Raw genomic sequence first — 14943 nt, 5'->3', positions numbered from 1 at the left:
AAGCCACCGAGTGCAGCCGGCTGGAGGAGCTGGAGCGGAAGGTGAAGGCGAGGGAGGCCGATCTTGACACCAAGGCGCGGGTCCTGGCCGAAGACCGCGTAGCCTTTGCCGATCTTGAGGAGAGGTCTTGCAAGGCACTGAAGACGCTCTACGAGCACGGCTTGGAGAGGCCGCTGACCACCGACGAGGACGGCCCCGCCCTGCTACTTCCTCCCTTGGTGAAGGCGCTTGAGGAAGTTGTGGATGGTATCGGTCCCATGGCAGAGGCAGAAGCTCGCGTCCTGTCTTCAGCTGCATTGACTCGTGTCTTCAGCCACCTGCACCTTCGCAACCCCAGCACTTGTCTTGACGAGCTGCTGGAGCCTGTGGCTGAAGATCACCGCGAAGCCGCAGCCGCAGCCGTGCAAGGTCAGGTGGAGGCCCTGCTGAAGAGGTTCCGCGGCTTTGCCTCGGCACCCTTGTCCGGCGATGCCGCCGATCCTGCGGCTGGTGGTGCAGGTGAAGACGTCGTTACCCGGGGAGGAGCACCTTCTGCAGGCGGTGGCGGTGTCCAGGGGTGACCTGCAGCTGATCTCCAGTTTCGCTCTTGTAATATGCATCAGGCCTCGTGGAGGCGTTAAACTTTTATTTGATATTGTGAGGACAATATGTTTTGTAATATTTGCTTCGAGATTTTGCGATTTCCTTCCTATTTTCTTTGCGTTCTGCGTCGGCAGAGCCCGGCCACGCGCATACCTCAACCGCCGTTGGGCCAACCGGAGACCAGGACGGACCAAGGAGTGAGGGGCTACGTGACCAGTTAGGCTCCTGAGTCGCGATGCTCAGGAGTCCCCTTGACGCGCAAACAACTTATAGGGAGAGTACGCGAGGATAGATTGATGTTCTACGTCGGCAGAGCCCGGCCCCGTGCATACCTCAACCGCCATTGGGCCGACCGGAGACCAGGACGGACCAAGGAGTGAGGTGCTACGTGACCAGTTAGGCTCTTGAGTCGCGATGCTCAGGAGTCCCCCTTGACGTGCAAACAATTTCCATAGCTGCCCTCGCCGAGGCCTCGGGAGGGCGTGCGATGACCAGGTCCGGGAGACCTGATTGAGCGGCGTGCGCTTGGGCGTGACCCGAGCGCAGCCCCCAGGCCCGGGAGACCTGGTTGGGTGGCGTACGCTTGGGCGTGACCCGAGCGCAGCCCCCGTGTCCAGCCCCCTCGGGCGGCTCTCCCGAGGGGAGGCGCTGCGGTGAGACCGGACGCTGAGCTCTGGGGCTCCCTGAGGTTGGTGCGACCGTGGAGCCGCCCTCAGTTGTTTATCACCAGTGCAGAGCATAGTGCTTCCACTTGGGCGCGGGCATAGCCGCTCCTCGGCAGTGTCGACGGCCAGTGCGGAGAATGGTGCTTCCACTTGTGCGTGGGAGGGGGGGCCCCCTCCGGGAGGAACCCCCGGGGCGTGTACAGCCCCGCCCTGACACGTGGCTTGCATGGCAGGGCTGCGAGCTGTATCTGGGCACTCGTGAGCCAGCGCGGGACTCACGAGGCCCTACCTCAAGGCGGGTTGCGCCTGGTCTTGAGTCTTTGACAGCTGTGCGTTCCTGCGAGACGGTTAGGTGCGAGCGCTCTACGTCCTCAGGTCCCGGCCCTCGAGCGAAGTCAGCCGCCGCTGGTATGCCAGGTCGCGATGGCGTGGTCAAGGCCAGGGGGTGAGGGCTGAAGAGCCAGTAAGAGCTCCTAAGTCGCGATGCTCAGGAGCCCCCCTTTTAACGCGCAAGCTAATTGCATGATAGAGGGGCGGACCCGTGGAAGGTGCAGGTGGTAATCGGGCAGGTTAAGCATGAAAGGCGAATCAGCATGGGTAAATGCAGAAAGATACACGCCACTGGGTCAGGCCCGAGCGGCTTGGGGAGCAGCCCGAGGGGCGCCCCCAGCAAGGTAAGCTAAAGACATAAGAAAAGGATACACGCCACAGGGATGGACCCACGCGACCTGGGAATAATGTAGCCCGAGGGGCGCTCCCAGCTAAACGAACTTGGAAAATGACACCTGGTTCTGTTGATGAAGGAGAGTTGAGGCAGCTGAAGGCGAGCAACGAAGGGGTAGCTCCTCACGAGCCACCGGGGCCCTGAGCCTCGGGAGGCTCTGGGGCTCGGGCGGATCCTGGAGGACCGTCTCCATCTCCGCCAAGACGACGTGGTGCCTGGCCTCCTGAGCCGCCAGGATACGCCGCATGTTGCGCTGATGAGCTGACGACACGCTCGGCAGGCCAAAGGGCATGCGAACGTAGTTGTGCGGTGGACCCTCGCAGCGTCCCACACATGAAGGCCAGAAGAGCTCATGTGAAGCAGCCCTGTTGAGCCCTGGTACATCGATGCTGACGCGCAGCCCGGCATCCTCGCCTGGATGGGGAGCTGCGCCTCGTGAGCGGCGGTCGCCGCGCATGGCCCTTGCATCTTGCAATTCCTGAGTGGTCTTGGTGATGAACTCCTGAGCGGTGGGTTATCCTTGTCGTGTGCCCTCCTGAGGAAAACGTGCTGCGAAGCACACCTCCAATTGGTGCCCAAGCGCCTCCCTTACGATGTTGGCAAGGTCTGAGGCCCTCCAGAAGAGAGCCCCCGAGCCCTGCCCGAGGAGGGCGCCGGGCGCGCCTTCCTATGCGATGGAGGGAGGCGCCCCTGGAGCGGGCGCTGATCCTGACGAGGTTCTAGCCACGACGCCACCCTCTTGAGGTCCGGCGCGTTGCAGCTGCTTCTTCTTGGGGATGGCCTCCGGAGGGCCCTCATTTTTGCTATCGGGGTCGTCGATTGCTGCAGCTTGGAAGGCGCGCTCGAGGGAGCACACCGCATCTCTTTCTTCACATGGGACCGTGATGACTCCGCCGCTTCCCGACATCTTGAGGACGTTGAAGCCGTGGTGGGTGACGGCCATGAACTTGGCCAGGGCTGGATACCCGAGGATGGCGTTGTATGGCAGACGGATGTGTGCGACGTCGAAGTCGATGAGCTCGGTGCGGTAATTCTTGCGTTCTCCGAAGGTGACAGGGAGGCGGACCTGCCCTATCGGCGTGGTGGAACCGTCGGTCACTCCTGAGAAAGGCTTGGTAGGCTGAAGCTGGTCATATGGGACTTGGAGGTTGTCGAACGTATCGACGGACAGGACGTTGAGCCCTGCGCCGCCATCGATGAGGGTCTTGGTAACTTGCACATTGCTGATGACTGGGGAGCACAGCATCGGGAGGGCGCCTGCGGTAGCCGCGCACTTGAGCTGATCAGCCGAGCTGAACGTGGTGGGGCACTGGGACCATCTGAGCGGGCGTGTGGTTTCAAGCTTGGGGAGGACTTCATGAGCAAACTGCTTGAAGATGCGCTGAGAGGCGGGGGCCTGGGCTCCGCCCAAGATACAGGTGATAGCTCGCGGTTCCTGGAAGCCCCCAGCTCCCTCGTCTTGATGGTGGTCGTCGTTTCTTCTTGGCGGTGGCGGCAGCGGCGGAAGACCGGCGTTGCCCTGAGGACGGTCCTCGCGAGGCTGGTCCCTCCAGGCGCCCTTGCGAGGATGGTCCTGCAAGCGGTCCTCATGAGGACGGTCGCACCACTCCTGGCGCGGGACACGGTCGTCCCAGCGTCCGCCACCACGTCCTCCTCCTCGGCCATAGCCCCGGTCACTGCGTTCGGGGCGTCGGCCGTAGCGTCCTTCGCGAATGGCTCTGAGCTCTTGACAGTCACTGGTGTTGTGGGTGTTCAGGTTGTGGAAGGCGCAGAACGGCTGGTTGTTCTTGGATGACTCGGGCTGATCTCTGCCTCACTTGGTGTCGGGCTCCGCTGCGAGCACAACTGCTTCCTTGCGCTTCACGTCCTTGGCCTTGACCTTCTTCTCCTCTGCGCCCGCAGCTGGCAACTCGAGGAGGGAGAGGCGGCCTTCCTCAGCTCTTGCGCACTTGGTTGCCAGGTTGAACGGCTCCTGAGATGTGCTCAGCTCCTCGTGGATAGAGAGCTCTTGCATCATCTTGACGTCACGGACGCCGTCGGAGAACGTGGAGATGATGGCCTCGTCCGTGACCTTGGGGATCTTGAGGTGGGTGTTGTTGAAGTGCTAGATGTACTTCTGGAGGGTCTCTCCTAGTTGTTGCTTGATGCGGCGCAGGTCGCTCGCGGCCGGCGGTCGGTCGCGGGTGCCCTGGAAGTTGGTAACGAAGCAGTCGCGCATCTCGTCCCTGGAGGAGATCGAGCCTTGCGGCAGGTTCAGGAGCCAGGACCAGGTACCATCCTTGAGAGCCATGGGAAACCAGTTCGCCATGACTTTCTCGTCGCCGTTGGCTGCTTCGATGCTTAGCTCGTAGAGCTGCAGGAACTCCGCAGGGTCAGCGGTACCGTCATAGCGAGGAGGTAGATCCGGCTTGAACTTGCCCGGCCAGGCAACGCTACGCAGCTCGGGGGTGAAGGCGCGGCAACCGGCCATGGTTGCCGGGGCCTGTCTCGGAGGTGGAGCTTGATCTTGATGAGGTCCGCTCGCCGCTATCGCAGGTAGCGCGCGGTCTTGGCGAGGCGGTGCGGGGAGTGCAGGTGCAGCTTCTCGCGGCCGAGGAATCTCTTGGCAGCTTGTCTCTTCGCGCGCGGGCATCGGGCGTGGTGGATCACGCTGTGGGGCCGCGCGCCTTGGCGCCAAGGCGCAGTCTTGAGGCAGATGTGGTGGAGGTGCTCCATGAGCCACATCACCCGTGGCGGGCGGAGGACGAGGCAGAGAGTGAGACGACGCTGGGGAGCCCCCTGTGGCGCGGACGAGTTCGGCGACGCGGTCGAGCCAGTCCTTGTAGAGGTCGTCGACCGGGCGGTAGCGCAGGAGCTCGTTCGCCATGAGGAGCGCGGCATGCGCGTCCATGGGAGCGCGTCGTGCGTGGGACGAAGAACCGGCCGGGGTCAGTGATGGAGTGGTGGTGCGGCCGTCCTGCCGCACCGATGGGTGCAGCGAGGACGCTTGCTGCTCGTTCCCTGCCGGGCCGGTGGCGGCATTGGCGGCAGGAGACGGAGAACGACGAGGTGGCCCACTGACAGGAGCCATCTGAGCAACGCGGGCGGTGAGGGCAGCCCGGCGCTTAGCTCGAGCACGGGGAGCGTCCGCCATGGAGACGACGGAGCGACGGAAGGGAAGCTACGGCGCACCCCTACCTGGCGCGCCAAATGTCGGATGTGGGGTTCCGGCAAAACCCTTAAGGTTCGAACTCTGGGGTGCGCGCGAAGTTCTTTCCCTCCTATCGATCCACGCCCTAGCTCGCTAAGATCTCACGGACTAACTCGACGAACTCGCAACACAGAAAGACACGAGATTTATACTGGTTCGGGCCACCGTTGTGGTGTAATACCCTACTCCAGTGTGGTGGTGGTGGATTGCCTCTTGGGCTGATGATAAACAGTACAAGGGGAAGAACAGCCTCCTGAGGTTGAGGTGTTCTTGCGTTTTGTGTGAGGTGAGGGGTTGGCTCTGGATCTGATCCGATGCCTCTACTATGGTGGCTAGCTCTACTTATATAGGCCCTGGTCCTCTCCCCAAATATTGAGCGGGAAGGGAGCCAACAACGGCGGGCAATTTGAAAGGGGACAGCTAGTACAAGCTATCCTGACAAAAGTGGTCTTCGCCTGCAAAAGGCTCTGGCGGTGACGCCGTCTTGGGCTCCACGGTGACCTCCGTCTTGCCGTCCTGCTGGTCTTCGGTCTTGTTGCACCAATATGGAAACCTTTGCTTGATGCCTCGGTAATCCGCGCCTGCGCCTGCCTCCTTAGCACCGAAGAGGAAACAAGGACGATGCGCGCGCTGGCGCCCGCCTAGTGTCGATTGTCATGGCTCACGTCACGAGTGCCTCGTGAGGTTTGCCCCGCCTTGATATCTCCGCTCCTTGCGAGCCTGCCTGGCTAGGCCGCTCCTGAGGAGGTCTTGCGTCGTCCGCCTCGCGAGGCTTGGCCCCTCGCGAAGGTCTTGAATGCCTTGTCGACGAAGATGGGCCATACGGCCTGCTAGCATAGCCACGCCATGGGCCGCAGGCAGGCAATTCTGGGGACCCCCGTTCCCAGAACGCCGACAAGAGGCTAAATGTTAGTGCTAAAAATTTAAAATATCTTAGCCATACTTGTGAACTTTGCAATGAGCATGGTCATTTAAATATCAAATGTAAATTGTTTCATGATCGAATCGTGTCCAAAAATTGTGATGACTTGATTTCCCTTGCACATCATAATGAACTTAGTTTGCTTTTGGGTTATGAAGAAATGAAACGTCAAACTAAGCATATTCCAGAATATAACCTTGAGAAATTCCTCGATATTGATCTAGAAGAAATTTATATGTATTGTGCGGTGAATTGCATTGAAAATCCTTATATTGCCAATTACATAAAGAAAAGAAAACAAATAGAAGATGAAGAGAATACTAATGAAAGGGAAGAGACTTCCCAATATCCTCCTATTATTTCTTATGATGAATCGGGTAACGAGGAGGAGCCTTCTATCCAACCAATCTCATCAATAAGGAGCTCAAAAAAGAGGGTTAAACCCACACATGATGTGAAGAAGAAAAAGAAAAGACGGAGAAGCAAAGGTAGAAAGGTATCTCTCCCAAATGATGTTGCTCCTATTACCCATTTGATGATGATAATTGCTATACAATTGGTGCTATCCATACTATTAATGATGAGAGTGATTATGCTTATGATATGAAAAGGCCCAAGCATGGGGATGCTATGTTTGATGAAGATGATGTTTTTGAGAATATATTTGCTGCAATTAATGTTTTTCCCAAGCTTGGGGATGCTATGTTTAATGAAGATGATATTTTTAGCCTCCCAAGTTTTGATGAGCAAATTTATTATGACGATATCATGCCTCCTATTTATGATGATTATTGCGATGACACCTATGCTATTAAGAGTAGTGATGATTATATTTATAAAACTTGTCATGTTTATGATTACCCTTTTTCTAAACACTACTATTTTAATGAGGAAACAATTTATAGTATTCGAGTCTCTTATGACACTCCCACTATTCCGAATGAGAAGAATTTTGCTTATGTGGAGAGTAATAAAAATTCTATGCTTGTATACTATGAAAAGAATACTTTATGTGATGGTTATATTGTTGAATTTATTCATGATGCTACTGAAAATTATTATGAGGGAGGAATATATGCTTGTAGGAATTGCAATAATATCAAGTTTCCTCTCTATGTGCTTAAAGTTTTGAAGTTATGCTTGTTTTGCCTTCCTATGCTAGTTGATTATTGTTCCCATGAGTTATTTGCTCACAAAACCCCTATGCATAGGAAGTGGGTTAGACTTAAATGTGCAAGTCATATTCTTCATGATGCTCTCTTTATGTTTCAATTCTTATCTTTTATGCGAGCATCATTGAAATCATCATGCCTAGCTAGGGGCGTTAAACGTTAGCGCTTGTTGGGAGGCAACCCAATTTTTATTTTTGTTTCTTTATTTTTGGTTATGTTTAGTAATAAATAAATCATCTAGCCTCTGGTTATATGTGGTTTTATGTTTTAATTAGTGTTTGTGCCAAGTAAGACCTATAGGATCTTCTTGGATGATAGATATTTGATCTTGCTGAAAATTCCAGAAACTTTCTGTTCACGAAAACAATTGTTTAAAATCACCAGAACGTGATAAAATACTGATTCCAATTGCAGCAGATCAATAATCAAATTATCTAGGTCTTCCAATTTTCGTAGAATTGTTTGAGTTCCAGAAGTTTGCGTTAGTTACAGATTACTACAGACTGTTCTATCTTTGAGAGATTCTATTTTTCGTGTGTTGTTTGCTTATTTTGATGAATCTATGGCTAGTAAAATAGTTTATAAACCATATAGAAGTTGGAATACAGTAGATTTAACACCAATACAAATAAATAATGAGTTCATTACAGTGCCTTGAACTGGTGTTTTGTTTTCTTTCGCTAACAGAGCTCACGGGATTTTCTGTTAAGTTTTGTGTTGTGAAATTTTCAAGTTTTGGGTAAAGATTCGATGGACTATGGAATAAGGAGTTGCAAGAGCCTAAGCTTGGGGATGACAAAGGCACCCCAAGGTAATATTCAAGGACAACCAAGAGCCTAAGCTTGGGGATGCCCCGGATGGCATCCCCTCTTTCGCCTTCGTTCATCGGTAACTTTACTTGGAGCTATATTTTTATTCACCACATGATATGTGTTTTGCTTGGAGCGTCATTTTATTTTCTTTTGTTTTGCTTGATGTTTGAATAAAATACCAAGATCTGAAATTCTTAAATGTTAGAGAGTCTTCACATAGTTACATAATTATTTGGCTACTCATTGATCTTCACTTATATCTTTCGGAGTAGTTTTGTCATTTGCTCTAGTGCTTCACTTATATCTTTTAGAGCACGACGGTGGTTTTATTTTGAAGAAATAGATGAACTCTCATGCTTCACTTATATTATTTTGAGAGTCTTAAATAGCATGGTAATTTGCTTTGGTTATAAAATTAGTCCTAATGTGATGAGCATCCAAGATAGGTATAATAAAAACTTTCATATAAAGTGCATTGAATACTATGAGAAGTTTGATTCCTTATGATTGTTTCGAGATATGAAGATGGTAATATTAGAGTCATGCTAGTTGATTAGTTGTGAATTTGAGAGATACTTGTGTTAAAGTTTGTGATTCCCGTAGCATGCACGTATGGAGAACCGTTATGTGATGAAGTCGGAGCATGATTTATTTATTTATTGTATTCCTTATGAGTGGCGGTCGGGGACGAGCGATGGTCTTTTCCTACCAATCTATCCCCCTAGGAGCATGCGCGTAGCACTTCATTTCGATAACTAATAGATTTTTGCAATAAGTATGTGAGTTCTTTATGACTAATGTTGAGGCCATGGATTATACGCACTCTCATCCTTCCACCATTGCTAGCCTCTCTAATACCGCGCACCTTTCGCCGGTATCATACACCCACCATATCCTTCCTAAAAACAGCCACCATACCTACCTATTATGGCATTTTCATAGCCATCCGAGATATATTGCCATGCAACTTTCCACCGTTCCGTTTATTATGACACGCTCCATCATTGTCAAATTGCTTTGCATGATCATGTAGTTGACATCGTATTTGTGGCAAAGCCACCGTTCATAATTCTTTCATACATGTCACTCATGAGTCATTGCACATCCCGGTACACCGCCGGAGGCATTCATATAGAGTCATATTTTGTTCTAAGTATTGAGTTGTGATACTTGAGTTGTAAGTAAATAGAAGTGTGATGATCATCATTATTAGAGCATTGTCCCAAGTGAGGAAAGGATGATGGAGACTATGATTCCCCCACAAGTCGGGATGAGACTCCGGACGAAAATAAATAAATGAAAGAGGCCAAAGAAGCCCAAATAAAAAAAGAAAAAAGAGGCCATAAAAAAAGAGAAGGCCCAAATAAAAAAATAAAAAATGAGAGAAAAAGAGAGAAGGGGCAATGCTACTATCCTTTTACCACACTCGTGCTTCAAAGTAGCACCATGATCTTCATGATAGAGAGTCTCTTATGTTGTGACTTTCATATACTAGTGGGAATTTTCATTATAGAACTTGGCTTGTATATTCCAATGATGGGCTTCCTCAAAATGCCCTAGGTCTTCGTGAGCAAGCGAGTTGGATGCACACCCACTAAGTTTCTTTTGTTGAGCTTTCATACACTTATAGGTCTAGTGCATCCGTTGCATGGAAATCCCTACTCACTCACATTGATATATATTGATGGGCATCTCCATAGCCCGTTGATACGCCTAGTTGATGTGAGACTATCTTCTCCACAACCACCATTCTATTCCACCTATAGTGCTATGTCCATGGCTCACGCTCATGTATTGCGTGAAGATTGAAAAAGTTTGAGAACATCAAAAGTATGAAACAATTGCTTGGCTTGTCATCGGGGTTGTGCATGATTTAAATATTTTGTGTGATGAAGATAGAGCATAGCCAGACTATATGATTTTGTAGGGATAGCTTGGTTTGGCCATGTTATTTTGAGAAAACATGATTGCTTTGTTAGTATGCTTGAAGTATTATTATTTTATGTCAATATTAAACTTTTATCTTGAATCTTATGGATCTGAATATTCTTGCCACAATAAAGAGAATTACATGGATAAATATGTTAGGTAGCATTCCACATCAAAAATTCTGTTTTTATCATTTACCTACTCGAGAACGAGCAGGAATTAAGCTTGGGGATGCTGATAGGTCTCCAACGTATCTATAATTATTGATTGTTCCATGCTATTATATTATCTGTTTTGGATGTTTATGGGCTTTATTAAACACTCTTATATTATTTTTGGGACTAACCTATTAACCCAGAGCCTAGTGCCAGTTTCTGTTTTGTCCCTTTTTTCAGTGTTTCGCAGAAAAGGAATATCAAACAAAGTCCAAACGGAATGAAACCTTCAGGAGAGTTATTTTTGGAACGGAAGCAATCCAGGAGACTTGGAGTACACGTCAGGGAATCAATGAGGAGAGCACGAGGCAGGGGGGCGCCTACCCCCCCAGGCGCGCCCTCCACCCTTGTGGCTCCCCTGACCGACTTCTTTCGCCTATATATATCCATATACCCTAAAAACTTCGGGGAGCAGAATAGATCAGGAGTTCCGCCGCCGCAAGCCTCTGTAGCCACCAAAAACCAATCGGGACCCTATTCTAGCACCCTGCCGGAGGGGGGATCCCTCACCGGTGGCCATCTTCATCATCCCGGTGCTCTCCATGACGAGGAGGGAGTAGTTCACCCTCGGGGCTGAGGGTATGTACTAGTAGCTATTTGTTTGATCTCTCTCTCTCTCTTGTGTTCTTGATTCGGCACGATCTTGATGTATCGCGAGCTTTGCTATTATAGTTGGATCTTATGATGTTTCTCCCCCTCTACTCTCTTGTAATGGATTGAGTTTTCCCTTTGAAGTTATCTTATCGGATTGAGTCTTTAAGGATTTGAGAACACTTGATGTATGTCTTGTCGCGCTTATCTGTGGTGACAATGGGATATTCACGTGATCTACTTGATGTATGTTTCGGTGATCAACTTGCGGGTTCCATGAACTTATGCATAGGGGTTGGCACACGTTTTCGTCTTGACTCTCCGGTAGAAACTTTGGGGCACTCTTTGAAGTTCTTTGTGTTGGTTGAACAGATGAATTTGAGATTGTGTGATGCATATCGTATAATCATACCCACGGATACTTGAGGTGACATTGGAGTATCCAGGTGACATTAGGGTTTTGGTTGATTTGTGTCTTAAGGTGTTATTTTACTACGAACTCTTGAATAGATCGATCAGAAAGGATAACTTTGAGGTGGTTTCGTACCCTACCATAATCTCTTCGTTTGTTCTCCGCTATTAGTGACTTTGGAGTGACTCTTTTTTGCATGTTGAGGGATAGTTATATGATCCAATTATGTTATTATTGTTGAGAGAATTTGCACTAGTAAAAGTATGAACCCTAGGCCTTGTTTCCTAGCATTGCAATACCGTTTGTGCTCACTTTTATCATTAGTTACCTTGCTGTTTTTATATTTTCAGATTACAAAAACCTATATCTATCATCCTTATTGCACTTGTATCACCATCTCTTCGCCGAACTAGTGCACCTATACAATTTACCATTGTATTCGGTGTGTTGGGGACACAAGAGACTCTTTGTTATTTGGTTGCAGGGTTGTTAAAGAGAGACCATCTTCAACCTACGCTCCCACGGATTGATAAACCTTAGGTCATCCGCTTGAGGGAAATTTGCTACTGTCCTACAAACCTCTGCACTTGGAGGCCCAACAACGTCTACAAGAAGAAGGTTGTGTAGTAGACATTAGTCTGCAGGAGGGAGGGGAATGGGAGGCGAACAGTAAGGCCGCCCGTATTAAGCAGCGGCTTGGGCGCCATTAATGGAGAGGAAGGCGGACGACCTTGGAAGTCAAAGGACTCGCTTCCAAGTGAGCCTGCGCAGCGTACAGCTCGCACACTTCCCGGTGAGTCTGCACATTGGAGGACAGCTTGCACGCCTCTCGGTCAGCCTGCGCATCGGACTGCGCTCGCACGCCTCCCGTTCAGTCAAGTAGCTGTCCGCACGGCACCTCCTATAGCCATTAAAATGAAGGCACATGGCGTCACGTGAATGGTTAACATAACACACACGATTCGAATTATACAAACGTTTGCGATGTTAGAGTGGCAGCTATTTGTTCCAAAATGCCTTTGTTGGTTGTTATTCGAGTGCGCCTTCTCTCAAAATGGACACGAAAAATACCACAGCATGTCGGGTGCCATTCCATGATAGCATGCCAAGTTTCATGAATTTCATATGTGTTTTGGATTTGCTAGAATTTAAAAACAAAGTATCTCAACGTTTTGCAGGCAACCAACGGTTCCCTGGTGTTTGAAATTCATTCCCATTTCTTGCAAGGGACCTAAGCATGCACCCAAGGACAAAGATTTGATTTTTCAACCAATTTATATGCACTAGAGCATGTGCATGTAGTTCAAATTTGAATTATGCACATAAAAAGAAAACCCAGTTAATGTATAAAAATGTCCAAACGAACCTCGAAAAATTCCAAAATTTAACACAACACTCCTGTTGTTCTATGTTGACACTAGAAATTTTTTGAAAGCAATAAGAGGCAGCGGATATCGTTTCGTCCCCAAAGGTGGCACGTTCACTACCGAAACCATCACGCTTGTGAGAAGCTCTAGTTTGTGAGAAACTTATACCCAAACCTGCCCCAAATGGGACAAAAAATTTACCACGGCATGTTGACGCCGCTTCATGATAGCATACCAAGTTTCATGAATTTTAGACGAGTTTTGGATTTACTAGAATTTAAAAACCAGGTATCTCAATGTTTGCGGCCGAGTGACGGTGGCAGGGTGTTTTACATTCATTCTCATTTCTTTCATGGGACCTAAGCATGCAACCAAGGACACATATTTGAATTTTCAACCAATGTATATGCATTAGAGCATGTGCATGTAGTTAAAATTTGAATTATGCACATAAATGCAATGAAAACTCAATTAATAAATAAAAATGTCCAAACGAACCCCGAAAAATCCCAAAAATTGACACAACACTCCTATTGTTCTATGTTGACACGAGAAATTTTCTGAAAGCAATAAGAGGCAGTGGATATCGTTTTGTCCCCAAAGGTTGGACGGTCCCTACCGAAACCATCATGCTTGTTGTGAGAAGCTCTGGTTTCTGAGAAGCATGTACCCAAACCTGCCCCAAATGGGACAAAAAATTTACCACGACATGGTGATGCCGCTCCATGATAGCATGCCAAGTTTCATGAATTTCAGACGAGTTTTGGATTTACTAGAATTTAAAAACCAGGTATCTCAATGTTTGCGGCCGTGTGACGGTGGCAGGGTGTTTGACATTCATTCCCATTTCTTGCTTGGGACCTAAGCATGCAACCAAGGACACAGATTTGAATTTTTAATGAATTTATATGCATTAGAGCATGTGCATGTAGTTCAAATTTGAATTGTGCACATAAATGCATTGAGAACTCAATTAATGCATAAAAATGTCCAAACAAACCCGAAAAATCGCAAAAATTGACACAACACTCCTGTTGTTCTATGTTGACACGAGAAATTTTTTGAAAGCAATAAGAGGGAATGGATATCGTTTCGTCCCCAAAGGTGGGACATTCCCTACCGAAACCATCAGGCTTGTTGTGAGAAGCTTTGGTTTGTGAGAAGGATATCCCCAAACCTGCCCCAAATGGGACAAAAAAATTACCACGGCATGTTGATGCTGCTCCATGATAGCATGCCAAGTTTCATGAATTTTAGACGAGCTTTGGATTAACTGGAATTTAAAAACCAGGTATCTCAATGTTTGCGGCCGAGTGACGGTGGCAGGGTGTGTGACGTTCATTCCCACTTCTTGCATGGGACCTAAGCATGCAACCAAGGAGACAGATTTGAATTTTCAACTAATTTATATGCACTAGAGCATGTGCCTGTAGTTCAATTTTGAATTATGCATATGAATGCATAGAAAACTCAATTAATGTATAAAAATGTCCAAGCGAACCCCAAAAAGTCCCAATAATTGACACAACACTCGTGTTGTTCTATGTTGACACGAGAAACATTTTGAAAGTAAGAAGAGGCAACAGATATCGTTTCGTCCCCCAAGGTGGCACGTACCCTAACAAAACCATCAGGCTTGTTGTGAGAGAAGCTCTGGTTTGCGAGAAGCTTATACCGTCTATGATGCTAATTTCGAAAGGTTCTACATGTTGCATGTGAAACTTGGTGCTGGTGTAGTTGTGTAATGGGGTAGCTGAGTGCTGAAGCTATATCATGTTGTACTCTAATGTATTTCAATTATGAAATCATGCTTCCTTAATATGGAAATGAAATATATTATGTGCTTAATATGAATGTTAATCTTTCCCTGATAATAAAGCACAGATTGACTTTGTCGGGTTCACCGTCACAATACGCTTTCTTCCTGTGAATTTACGCTTTTAGTTTGAATTTAAAACATATAAGCGAGGTGGTATTAATGTTTCCATCGGTATAGATTTGACAAGTATGTTTGCTAGATATAGAAAAAAACGGTTCAACATCCCACCGACAAATAAAAACGAGGCCCACGGGTCGTCCCGTCTCGCCCCTGTCCCGGGTTCGTAGTGGAGGCAGATCGCATCTTCCTTCGGCGGTGGCGGCGGACAGCCATCCTTCGATGCCCTAGGCAGACTCACGACCCTCCACGTGCTTGCAACGACGACATGCCCCACCAGCCCTAGCGCTCGATACGCCCAAGAGACACGGCCGCTCCTCACCTGATGACCCACGCGATATAGATTTGGAGGAGGGGTCGCCAGCTGTTCCGTCCTGTGCACCGGATGTGGAAGACGGATAGAGGAGCGAGGGAGGGGGCAAGCAT

This window comes from Aegilops tauschii, chromosome 3 (assembly GCF_002575655.3).
Source record: "Aegilops tauschii subsp. strangulata cultivar AL8/78 chromosome 3, Aet v6.0, whole genome shotgun sequence".
NCBI lineage: Eukaryota > Viridiplantae > Streptophyta > Magnoliopsida > Poales > Poaceae > Aegilops > Aegilops tauschii.
This window is presented reverse-complemented; position numbering follows the sequence as displayed.